We start from the raw sequence: 13,119 nt of genomic DNA, 5'->3' as shown, positions 1-13,119 counted from the left end.
CGCCGCAAGAATTAAGTTATGAATTTACGTTACAGACATGCTTTGCCGCTCACGCGTCCTGCCGTCTCTTCTCGGGGAGGAACGTAGACCGAACTCGAGAAAGCGGCGGAAATCGAGCCTAACAAAAACCCTGCGACTAAGGAACAGCAGTTAAACTGAACATTGGCAGTCGCAAATCGTCCGATCATTGACAACTGCAAGAAGCCGATCACAAAAGATCTCAATTCATCAAACACCAACAGTGACGGTTCTACTTATGGTGGTCATTAAGCGACCGATACAATCACCTGTAGAAAAAGACCACGGACAGACAAAGTTTCTCATCCTTTCACGCTGCTGAAGCTTCAATCGTAATTTGGGAAATCAGTTCTTTGATGTCGTTGAATAAAAATTAGTTTTGCAACTCATGATCAAAGAAAGAAAAAGGTGCAAGTAAAGGGAGAGAATACAATAATGATGATGTATGCGAACGCAGCCATAACACTACTGGAAAAGAAAGACCTGAAAAAATTTCAGGCTTTGAACGGGATTTGAACCCTCGAACTTTGCGTCACGGGTGAAATGCTTTCCCAACTGAGCTATCAAAGCCACCTAAGAGCAATTGTATGTGGGTTTGGCCCTTTGTGTTCAGTGGACGTAATACTCGGCCCAAGTATATGAATTCCATGGAAATAGATATCCAACAATAGCAACATAAAGGCCAAACCCACACACGACTGCTCTCATGTGGCTTTGATAGCTCAGCATTGCACCGGTAACGTAAATCTTTTTAGGTCTTTGTTTTCCAGTAGTGTTATGGCTGCATTCGCATACATGATCATTATTACATTTAATTGCTACTGTTGGACATCTATTACCTTGAAGGGAGAGATATCATGATTTATAATAGGATATCATAAGGCAGACGTTCAAACACACATTGCACCACAGCAAGCGTTGCTCACTGCAAATCATGCGCACTCTGTAAACTGAAGTTTATTTGGCTAGGTGACGGCATTGATAGTTTCTTTTGTTCTTTTGGGAAAATAATGCACAGCGGATCGTGGCCACGGATGTTTATCTCAACTACTGCTTTCTACAAACGAAGCTGCCAGCGATTATTAAACCAGATTTCCTTTGCTCAGCAAGAAACAAACAAACAAACAACAACAACAACAAAACCAAGAAAATGTAACATTAACAAAGGTAGAATAAAACTTTAGGTTGCCGTCAAGGAAGAGGGGGACATTCAGGTTTGCGGTATTGCGGTATTGGACAATTTTTCCCGCGGGATTTCGGTAATTTTAAACTCGAAATTCGGTATCGCGGTATTCTCCGAACCTGCAGGATGAGGTTTTTTAGCATTTTGGACGGTATCAAATATTATCGTCCTAGTCCTTCAACGTTTTTCGGACCTTTTCCAGTTTTCGTTTGGACATTCCCGATGAAACTTAGCTCTCATGGTAATGGTAAACTGCAATTCTTTGTGTCGCAATCGTAAAAAGGTATGTTACTTTTTGTTAATTATTAGCCAACACTTTAATGGATGTTACTTTAATATTTTGTCTAAACCGAAAATTACCTGACCTAACGTTCGTTAATAAATTCTTAATTGTTATTTCCGTTTTATTTGCTCTAAACGTTAACATACAGAGTAGTGGTCTCGGTATGACATCGCGTCTCCACTCGGTATTGAAGTATTGCGGTATCTAGCGATTTTTTTTCTTTTTTTACTCTTATACAAGAAACGTTCATTACTACTAATTTTCGTCACACTGTGCGATTTTATTCCCACATTTAAACTTCTTTTTTTTTTTACCCAGGCAGTGAGGTCTGGGTTTAAATTTCGGCTCTTTTTTCGTCGTTCAGTCACAAATTGCCGTCTGGTCTCTAAAGCGCATTCGTCACCTGTGCATCGTACATGTGTAGAGTAGGGCAGCTGAGCACATGGCAAGAATTCACAGAAGTTGTTATCGTTGATCCATGATTTGTAAGGCGATGAAATAACATACAAACGAACACACCGTTCGCGGTAGACCAACAATAAAGGACGTTAAGCGTTTTCGGAACGCGTCGTCTGCAAGACTTGCGAGAGATCAGTTTACGAGCGAACATTTTGAGTAAATTTATCAAGGATCATGTTATACCAAAGGAACGTCTCAACTCTTCAACTTGATAAAAAGCATCTTCAGAAGCGTCATCGTATTTTGACGTGATCGTGGGCCAAGCGCAATCCCAGTACGAACTCAAGAACGTCTGAGCAGCAAGAGCAGAAAGGTTAGATAATTTGTTTATGAATGTGTCTGTTCGAGTACACCTAAGTAAAATGCTCTTGGACACTTCCTAAAAGTATAATCATGTTAACATCTCGAGTTAAACGATATTCTCTCGTTATTTTCTTGTAACAGAGTTATGTGTCTTTACAACAGTCAAACCCATATAGCGAATTATTGTACATTTGAGCTGAGCACAGATACATTTGTAAAGACATTAAACTAGTGTATGTTGTCCCCAGCAAAACAATTATTGGCTTGCACTGTCACGAAATCCTTTCACGCGTTTTCTAAAGTTATTGATCTTTTGTGAAAACTTTTATGGTGCCCGTTACATTTTTTTCTGTCATCTCTCCAGTAAGTAAAGCATTTGCATATCCCGCACTTGTTTCGCGCGCACACTATGCCGCTCTGCAGGTTCATGTTTACAGTTGGATTTCAGTATAATTTTCGACAGATTTATAACAGCTAGTTTTCCAGCTGGAACAGATTAACAGTTAGTGGTTAGCGATATGCCGCTACTCCGGTGTTCCTGGTTTAAAGACATTTTCATCAAACTTGATTTGCTCACAGTAGAAAAATTTTGCTTTTAGTTTCGTGTACTTGCATTGGAAGCGTTGTTAATTGCGTCAATGTCAACCGCAGCGCGCGCGTGGCGCTCAACCATGCCTTGCGTGATGGGCAGGAGCCGTGCGCACTTAAAAAAGTAGGCACTGTACTTAATTTGCATTATAGTAAAACTTGCCAGGCATACCGTATTTCAAGGACTGGACTGGACTGGACTGGACTTGTAGAACGCGAACTTGTAAAACGCGGACTTGTAAAAATATTTTCTAGATCATCTGATATAATGACAGTAGCCTGAATTCATCCACAGGTGGCTGAGAGATTTTAGTGTCATTTCCTGCTTGCGCTAGATGAAGTGTGGAGTGTGGAGCTTGATAAGCATTGCTTACATGACTCTATTAGACACTTAGTGTTATTGGGCTGTTCGGATCTGGTTTTCAAAACATCAGGTATATATCGTCATTATATCACTGGCTAGAGCAGAAATTGCTTGTAATAAGCTGTTGATTGATTAGCTAGATGCTGTTATGTATAGTAAAATATGACTTTTTTACTGAAAAGAAAGGAAAAACCAAAATAAAAATAGGTTGCAGAGTCATGATTATATCGTAGGGAAAGTGACAGCTTTCACTGCAAAGAATTTATGAATTTTCACAAGATAAATTATTGACATTGTATCAATGGCTAGAGCAGAAATTGCTTGTAACAAGCTGTTGATCGATTAGCTAGATGCTGTTTTGCATGGTAAAATATGACCTTTCACTGAAAGAAAAGGAAAACTCAGAATGCAAATAGGTTGTAGAGGCATGATTTTATAGTGCGGAAAGAATTTGTGAATTTTCGCAATTCTTAAATTATCCCAGAGCCTTAGTTTTCTATGACCGAATAGTCACCGAGTTGACTATCCCTTATAGAAAACAAATGTGAGTTGTCTAATGGTGTTAGTAGGCACTCAATGACTACCATTCAAAACCTATAATATTTCATATTTTTGGCCAGAAATCAAGAGTGATTTTCCCTTTCACGAGTAACACACGCACGGCCATGTTCAATAATTTAGCAGTCCGGGATCGTTATCAGATTTGATAACCAAGTGACTTCACAACATGGCGGCCATTTCAAAAACCGAGAATTTTCGTATTCACTTCGCTTTGTTCGTCATTTTGTTCGATTATACTCGGGTAATTTACCCATAATTCTATTCGATAATTACCAGAAAAGAAGGAGCCTCACGTGTTTTGAAGATGGCGGTTGAAGACCAGCGTAAACGATGTAAAATGCTACTCGTAAAGTGAAACAGCGCTTGCAATTTTGCATCCAAACCAGGTATGTTTTTCATTTTGTCATTAGATTTAAGTTACCTGGAGATTTTTGCGAAAATCACAAAAAATATGTCGTTAATCTTCACGCCATATTCTTGGGATTTAACGTGTTTTTAGTGTTGTGCACGATCTGTGAAAAAAGTGCACGGGGGTATTTTGATTTGCGATGTGTTGTTCGTAACGGCGGCCATATTTACATCTGTAATTGATATGTTCCTAGGTATTGAGATGGCGGATGCTGGTACCCATAGAATCAAAATAGCAAATTTATGTCGATTTTGTGGATATAGCTTGGTCGTTACATAGGGTAGGTCTATTGTTGTCGAGTTTTGCAGCATAAAATTTTCGTTCCTTTTAGACATGACAGACACGCACCATTCAACTTTAAGAATTACTAGTGGCAAAATCAAGGGGTACGTAAAAGTAATTTACATAAATCATCTGAGCCCCTTCAGAAAAAAAATTATAGCTCTTAGTGAGTCGCTCGATTCATGGTACGGCAGTCCAGGTGGTCGGGAAACCACTTGCGAATCTAACATTAGTTGTTTATTTTCTTTTGAAGGGTTACCATGAGGTCAAAATCAAGGGGCCAGAAGGAACTTCTTTTCATGTCTTTCCTGAAAATTGCAAACAAAGACTCGTTCGCACTTCGTTGTGTTTTGCCAGAAATGAGAGAAATACCCGAGACACTTCTAGACGTGCCACAGTCTGGTATCCAAGAGCGCTAAGAAAAATTGCAGTTTGAGAGAAGTTGCTGGAAGACAGATAGGCCGGGTCCAATACTTCATAAACAGGGAACTAAAACACCTTTCGGAATGCTGGAAAATCGGCAATCACGTTAAAGGGTAAGTTGCCTGTATTTTAGAGTCAATTTCAACAACTCGCGGTCCTGAAATATTTTCCGGAAATGCCGGCCAAACTAGGTCAGTTTTCTGGCACACCAGTCGTTATATAATGAAGCTTATTGTTGGATTTAGCGAGTGAACTATGGTACGAAAACATATTACTTGAATTATAGCTTCTTTTATATGAATCGGTTATTAAAAGCGTTTTTCCATATCACCGAATGCACAACAATAGACTATTGATCTACAACTAAAACAATTTTTTTCCGGAAATGCCAAGACTTCCAAGTTTACTGTCACATCTCACGACATAAAGTGTTGCATGTACCCATTCCACTGAACGGAGGTGTATCACGAATTGAAGTAAATATACCTGCTATATTTTTGTTGTTGCGCCAGAACCATATCAGGCGAGCCCACAACGACAAAGAGAACTCCAGTGCATCAAAAGTGGAAACGAAATGTACAATACGGCGGAGGGGATTGAATTAGCAATCGCAGAAATGGAATTAGGCGTGGGATGGGATATGGCCATCGAGGTAAGCTATTCTATCTTCAGTATATCTGGACAGAGAGTCGACAGAGGGAGGGTCGCGAACTGTTTCGATACTGTTATTTCCATTTCATAGTAATGAATCATAGTAGGAGATGTTTCGGTCCTAACCACGCTTCGCTCATGCAAATTGAACGAAATTCAGTTACAGCTCTCCGCTTGGAATATAGAAGCAACTTGTTCAGTGTCAATTTGTGAAGATGTATTTACTGTTAGTGTTTCGTTTATATTTTGTACAGACTGTTGAACAGCCAGCTTCGCCAACTACCAAGAAAATGAAGCCTGAGTGAAAATAGAAGCTATCATATTAGTATCAATAAACAACGCTTTTGTGAACAGAATAACTGTTGTCTACCTTCGTGTGTTTTTACTCGGAACAAATATTATACGGTGTCTATCTGAAAATGAAACTTTTCGCTGTAGCTTTTGGACAAAGACAGTTTTCTTCCATACATCTCTGTTTCTATTCCATAATCCAGTAACCTATTGTGAAGCAAACATACAATTACAATTAAATGAAATTGCATTGTGATGTTGTGAAAAAAGTAACTCCTTTCATCGCAGCGCCCCGTCGACCGCCATATTGAATTATACACTGTTGCTACCAAATAATGTCACGTGAACGAAAACTTGTGCAGCGATTGGTTAATGGTTTGTTTTGGTCGAGGTTATCAAATCTGATAACGATCCCGGACTGTTTAGGAAAAGGATGTGATGATATGAGGACCAATCAGATTTACAGATTTCCGATAGAACCAGGGCTGGAAAAAAGCATGAATTCCAGCTTGCCCATTAAACAAGTAGCTCTCAAATTTTACTTACCCTGGGCAAGTGTCAGTTCACTTTTTTCATGATTTAGTTGGCAGATGACTTGCGTGGGCCCTTGCCCATTGGGCAAGTAAGAATGAAAAGGACTTGCCCGGTGGGAAAATCTGCTTGTCCCGGACGACAGGACGGCCCTCTTTTCGAGCCCCGTAAAACACCTTGAGTGGCTAATAAACATATGCAGTTAGATATAGCTCGCTGGCATACAAAGCTCTGCTTTCATGTCCAGTTTGAGCACTCTACTGGGATGAGTCGTTACTTTTGCAATTGCGCATGCTCATTAGTTATATATAACTAGTTATATATAACTAACTGCAGACAGTACTGTTTCGGCCTTCTGGGCCTCATCAGTGCAGTGCTGAAGACTAGGATGGAGGCTAAGCTTAAAAAGCCGCCTCAAATACTACTCATGTGGTAGTATCTAAGCCATTACCAGAGTGCTCAAACTAGCGAGCTAGTGAGCCTGCGCAATTGCAAAAGTAACGACTCATCCCAGTAAAGTGCTCAAACTGGACATACTTCTTGAACTTGAACAGAATAAATTTATAGAGCGCTCGACTCTGAGAGGAGCAGTGTAGATAATAAACAATGGTAGCAAGACTTCAATTCATCGTTTTTGCTAAATTGAAGTCTTGCTACCATTGTTTATTATCTATATATATGTCTGGATTTATGAAAACGGTGTTAAAGACTGAATCAAGTGTTTTTTGATTTATTTTCTTTTTTCTGTTTTTTTTTTTTTTTTCTGCTTTCGCTATGACATCAACTTGTAAATCTTACCTAGCATGAAATGTAGAAACTCCCTGCCGCATGTTTCATTTATTTAGGTATTTTTTTTCATTATTTCTCGACCCCCCCCCCCCCCCACCCCTTTTTCAATTTGCGCTAAGTTTAGCCTAGGCTACACTCGTCTGAATTCAGTTCGCGCGGTGACTCTGACAAGGAGCGACCGATTAGCGTTCTGTATTTGTTGTCTAAAGGAAGTCTGCCCGAGGACATCATTAAGTCCAATGAAGGCCCAAGTCTAACGATTTGCTAGTAAGCGTCGTCCATTATCGTACGTGAGGCGGGCCTGAGGAGCTGTGTTAACTGTACGGGTCACATTTAGTCCCGTAACAGTGGGCCGTTTGCCCTGTGGCGATAATGTTGTGCTTGCTTTAGACAGCAAAACTCTTTAGCCACATCAATTTAGGGCTTAGACGTGCAATGGACCAGACATTTCTAGCTGCTGTTGGCGTCATTTGCTTTGAACTTTGATGTAGCTAAAGACTTAGAAAAAAAATCTGTTGAAATCTGGATGCGCCATTCCGCGCTCGACAAAATTGAAGTACATCCGGGACATTGCTATTTGCCAGCAAAACATGTCCACGAGGAGAGAGAAGAACATGAGTTCAAGCGCTGATCGTGAGTAGAATTTCCTTGTTTTATCAATTTTAGGCGTTCTCGGCTTAGCTAAGTATCAGAACTGTCTGTGATTCGCTAGCGCGGAAGAAATTTATTTGCGTGGCTTCCGGGCGATAATTGACGTAACGACAACATGTTGAGTGTTCGCTTACTGCTAACTATGGCCTAGTTTGTCTGAATTTCAATCGATTCTCGATGTAGGAAGCTCTTGTTCAGTCCATTTAGGACGATGCAGGCCTTTAGAAAGCAATAGATTGGCTCTCCGCCGCGGTTTTGATATCTGTACGTTCGTGTTGATTTAGACTCCAATTTCATGTTAAAAGCACTCTTAATCAAATTGTACAATTCATGATTCAACGAAAAGACGGTGAATTTAGTCTTCCTGGCCTCAAAAGATATACAGGAGAGTTATTTGCTGCTATTTGAGCTACGATAAGCCTCGTGGAAAGCTAGCTCTGGGACAGAATTGTAGCAAGATTATCAGTGACAAGTCAAATTCTATGGCTATGTTTTTGCGAATCCGGTCAGATATTGAGATGAAATGTCACGTAACGGTTACTTTTTGGCTGAAATATAGAGGTAAATAACCGATTCAGCTGCTTACCATGCTCTTGTTAGCGTGACTGGCTAATTTAACCCACAGTAAAGACATATTGAGGTCATTTAGGTGAAATCGCAGAGGTTAAGCCTGTCTAAATTAGTGCCGCGGCGAACCAAATGATAAATGTAAGCTCTAATTTAGCTTTGTTTGGCTCGTTCGACTCATTTGCAGCGACTTCAAAGGCTTGTATAGGCATGGTATGGACTCTGTTAAGAGTACACGAGGTAGATAGCACTCTCGGTACGACATGGCCATATTTATGTACATTTTCTAACCGATTTTCCAAAAACATGCCCGCTATTTTGGTGCAAAGTCTTTAACACGGTTTTCATAAATTCAGACATAAACAAAGCTACTGGGATGAGTCGTTACTGTTGCAATTGCGTATGCTCACTAGCTCGCTAGTTTGAGCACTCTGGTAATGGCTTAGATACTACCACATGTGTAGTATTTGGGGCGGCTTTTTAAGCTTAGCCTCCATCCTAGTCTTCAGCACTGCACTGATGAGGCCCAGAAGGTCGAAACAGTACTGTCTGCGGTTAGTTATATATATATATATATATATATATATATATATATATATATATATATGTCTGAATTTATGAAAACCGTGTAAAATTTGGGGCAAAACTTTCGCGCCTGCCTGCCGGCGATAGCCGGCAGGGAGGCCTTTGCGGTGCTTGAAAAGCCAGGGGGGCTTCCGTCAAGCAGGGTGGGGAAAGATAGCCCTGGGACCTGGCTACCCGCTGATACCAAGCGGGGCTGCCAGGAGCTAACCCCAGGGGGGTGGGGTGGGTCACAGAGAGAGGCACATTCCTCAGTTAAAAACTGCTCATTTTCTTTGCAGGACAGCCTTGGCCGGCAATGCCCTGCAGTCTTAGGGGCTGGCAGCCAGCCTGCCAGCCAGACACAAGCAAGGTGGGTGAGTAGGCTGTGTGTTGACAGAGTGCCTGTGGTTGATCGAGTGAAAAAGCCTGTGTATTTTCTTGGAAAAGTGTCAGGGTGGTTGTGTTGAAATTAGCACGGTTTTCATAAATCCAGACATATATATATATATATATATATATATATATATATATATAACTGCAGACAGTACTGTTTCGGCCTTCTGGGCCTCATCAGTGCAGTGCTGAAGACTAGGATGGAGGCTAAGCTTAAAAAGCCGCCCCAAATACTACACATGTGGTAGTATCTAAGTCATTATATATATATATATATAGATAGATAGATAGATAGATAGATAGATAGATATAGATAGATAGATATATATATATATATATATATATATATATATATATAGATATATATATATAGATATATATATAGATAGATATATAGGCAATTGTGGAAAACGAGGACGGACAACTTCGATACGAAAAAAATATATATATACAGTAAAAAATCTAAGAAATCTAAAAAAAAGTTTAAAAATTTTTAAACTTTTTTTTAGATTTCTTAGATTTTTTACTGTATATATATATTTTTTTCGCTCGAAGTTGTCCGTCCTCGTTTTCCACAATTGCCTACAAATTTCATTACTCGAGGTTTGGACTACGAATCCTTTTGGATCCTTCTGGCGCGTGGCATCCCTGTTGGCTCGAAGCATCTTAACTTTTTATATATAGATATATATATATATATATATATATATATATATATATATAGTAAAGTGTAAGATGTCCGGCTTTTAATGTGACGTTTCGGCCTTCGGCCTTCTTCAGATTGGAACAATATTCACAAATCATCCATGCTCACCAACAAAAAGACGCGTGAGCTTGCAGTCCATTTTAATTGTACTAGGCACGAAATTTCCGAAATTAATTTTATCGTCATCGAACAAATTACTAGCCAGGGGGTTGCTGCGTATATTGATAAGTTGTTATTGACCAGAGAGGCCTATTGGACCTCCCAGCTATTTACACTCAGCCCTCATGGTCTTAATAAAAGACGGGAATTTAGATCCAAAAATCGCGTCCGTTACAATACATAATTAGACTGACTATTATACACTTATACACTTAGTAATTAGGGCGCTCGCAGATACATTGTTGTAATCTCATCACTTGCGCGTTCTTGTAAGTTGCCATTAGCTTGTTACAATACAGAATTAGACTGACTATTATATACTTAGTAATTAAGGCGCTCGCAGATACATTGTTGTAATCTTATCACCCGGCGCATTCTTGTAAGTTGACATTAACTTGTTATGTAATCTATTATTTCAGGTGTTATAGCATTATGTAATTATATTTACATTTTTCTGATCTTATATATATATACATGCAAATCTGTAAACTTACTAGGATTTTTAACGTTTTATTTTTTAACTTGTAAATATTGTTCCAATCTGAAGAAGGCCGAAGGCCGAAACGTCACATTAAAAGCCGGAACAGTTAGAAGTTTGCTTCATGACGCCTCATCTTACACTTAACTAAAATTCACATTGAAGCACGGTATCTTTTGATCCTTCTACTGGAAGTCACCGTTTGGAAAACCATATTATTCTGCCTATATATATATATATATATATATATATATATATATATATATATATATATATACTTTATTATTGTCATTAATGATTGACTGCTTTGGACTGTAAATTGATTTTCTGCCACAATTGTTACTAATCTCGCAGTCGCTAATTTGCCGTTGTCAATAGTAGTCCAGACAACGCTGCTTGCGTCAGTGTGTCACACAATGTCTTTTTTAGCTCGCACTCTGAAAAAAAAGTTTTCTTTGACGATGATATTGTGGTAAAAAACAAATCGAAATGTGGTTTAGCGTTGTCTGTACTCTTATCGACAACGATACGCGTCATCACAGTGGTCACCACGGTGATGACGCTTACTCAGTTAGACAATTATATAGATCAGTTGACCTCTTTTGCTTTTATACGAGAATATTTTGTTTTGAACTAGGTATTTTTTTAACGATGTCAACATATGTTCCTGCACACACCTAGCTGTGAGGACTCATATGTTTACACACCAGTACTGCGGGGACTGTTGACGAATTTTGAGGACCAAAACGAGGCCCCCTTATCTACATGGTCACCAAAAGATTTCCTGTAAAACATATTTTTGACATGAAACTGGGGAGGTCCCCACTACTCACCCAAGTGTGTAAATTCTGTGTTGAAAAGTTCCAACAGTGTCACAAAGGAAGGTATCGTATCTTCATTGAATGTCGATGGGTGTCAAATAACGTTACTCAGTAGCAGCTGTAGATACAGAGTTGCTTTTCAGATCCTATTCGTAGGGCTTTGTTTTCGTTTACAGACTAGCTCTATAATAAGCGTACACACGTTGTGGGGACATCAAGAGAAATTAAAATTAAAGACGAATACAAGACATATTTGAAGAAAAAAATGTTTCCAATGTTTAATTCTCACAATAAAAAAAAATTAATACACAATGATGATGATTGTAAACATAGTGATAAACAAATTAATAATTAATAAGAACTGAACTCATACATATAATCCTAGTATGATAATCATGTATGTACACAAACAGTGTATGTACATTGTGTATGTGTCTGTCCTTACGTATTTATGTATATAAATGCGACTAAATATTCGAGAAAACTGGATAAAAGATCAAAAAAGAAAAAGAATGACTTGTCAGAAAGACGTGTAACGGTTAGCTTTGAAGGCCTTTTTATTCCCACTTTTCCATGGTGCAATTAATATATGATGACATGATAAATACAGTATATTGGTGTTAATAATTACTAGATACCTGTTTTCTGATTTTTTCCCTTTTTAAAAGACGCATGGAAGACTATCAATGGGGTTAAATTATAGTTACAGTGGGTGAGAGAGGGGAAAGAAAACTCAAAACTACATTTAGAAGTCTGTTTAGTTTTTGTTTGTGTTTTTTTTAGTGGCAACACAGGCCAGTTATGACGTTACAATATAACAAGGCGGAATTAAGGACAGATTGGGTATTTTTGTAATGCCAATATATTGCCAATATTGTAACAGAACTGGATATGAGTTACAACTTGATAACTGCAGGAAAGCGCTGGAAGCTGTTACCAGCTACCTTAAAACTCTTGTTTATCATATTTTACTCAGCCTTTGAGTGAAAAACTGTCTACGAATAACCAAAAAAAAAAAATATCGGCTGAATATTCATCCCTGTAAACTAAGATAACTTGGTGTCTTGGAGCAAACTGTTTTAGTATCTACTTGATATTCTTAACCCTCATTTCACCTTTGGTCGCTTCTTTTCCAGGTCGATTTTTCGAGGTACTCAGTATCCTTCTTGTCAATACTGTGATCTCTGTTTGCTTGGATAGACTCCGATCCTAAGACCTTGAAAAAACGTAGCTTTTTTATTTTCTTATTTTCTTTTTTTATTATTATTATTTTTAATGTGAATGAATGTAAACGTAATGGATTAAAGCACGGATTGACCGCAACACATTCTTAAGCCTGTATTGTAAATAAACAGTTCAAAACTAAAATAGATCAACAGAGAATTTTTCATACGCTTTTTACACGAGAGAAACTGGTTACATGCAAACACGCTAAGGCCAAACGGCCCTAAGAATGGTCATAAGAAAAAGCTTTTGGGGGTTATTAAAGTCAAATTTAGAGAATATATTTTTACGAAACTTGGCAAGTCAATAAAGAACAAATGTCCATTTTTTGAGCAACAAAATTGACAGCGAAATATCAACTTATCTCAAAGTTGATGATATCTTGCCAGGCCATTAATTAAGAGTTTTTAAACTCCAACGG

The sequence above is a fragment of the Orbicella franksi genome, chromosome 5 (assembly GCF_964199315.1).
Source record: "Orbicella franksi chromosome 5, jaOrbFran1.1, whole genome shotgun sequence".
Lineage (NCBI taxonomy): Eukaryota > Metazoa > Cnidaria > Anthozoa > Scleractinia > Merulinidae > Orbicella > Orbicella franksi.
The sequence above is the reverse complement of the archived record's forward strand: the minus strand, read 5'-3'. Positions refer to the sequence as shown.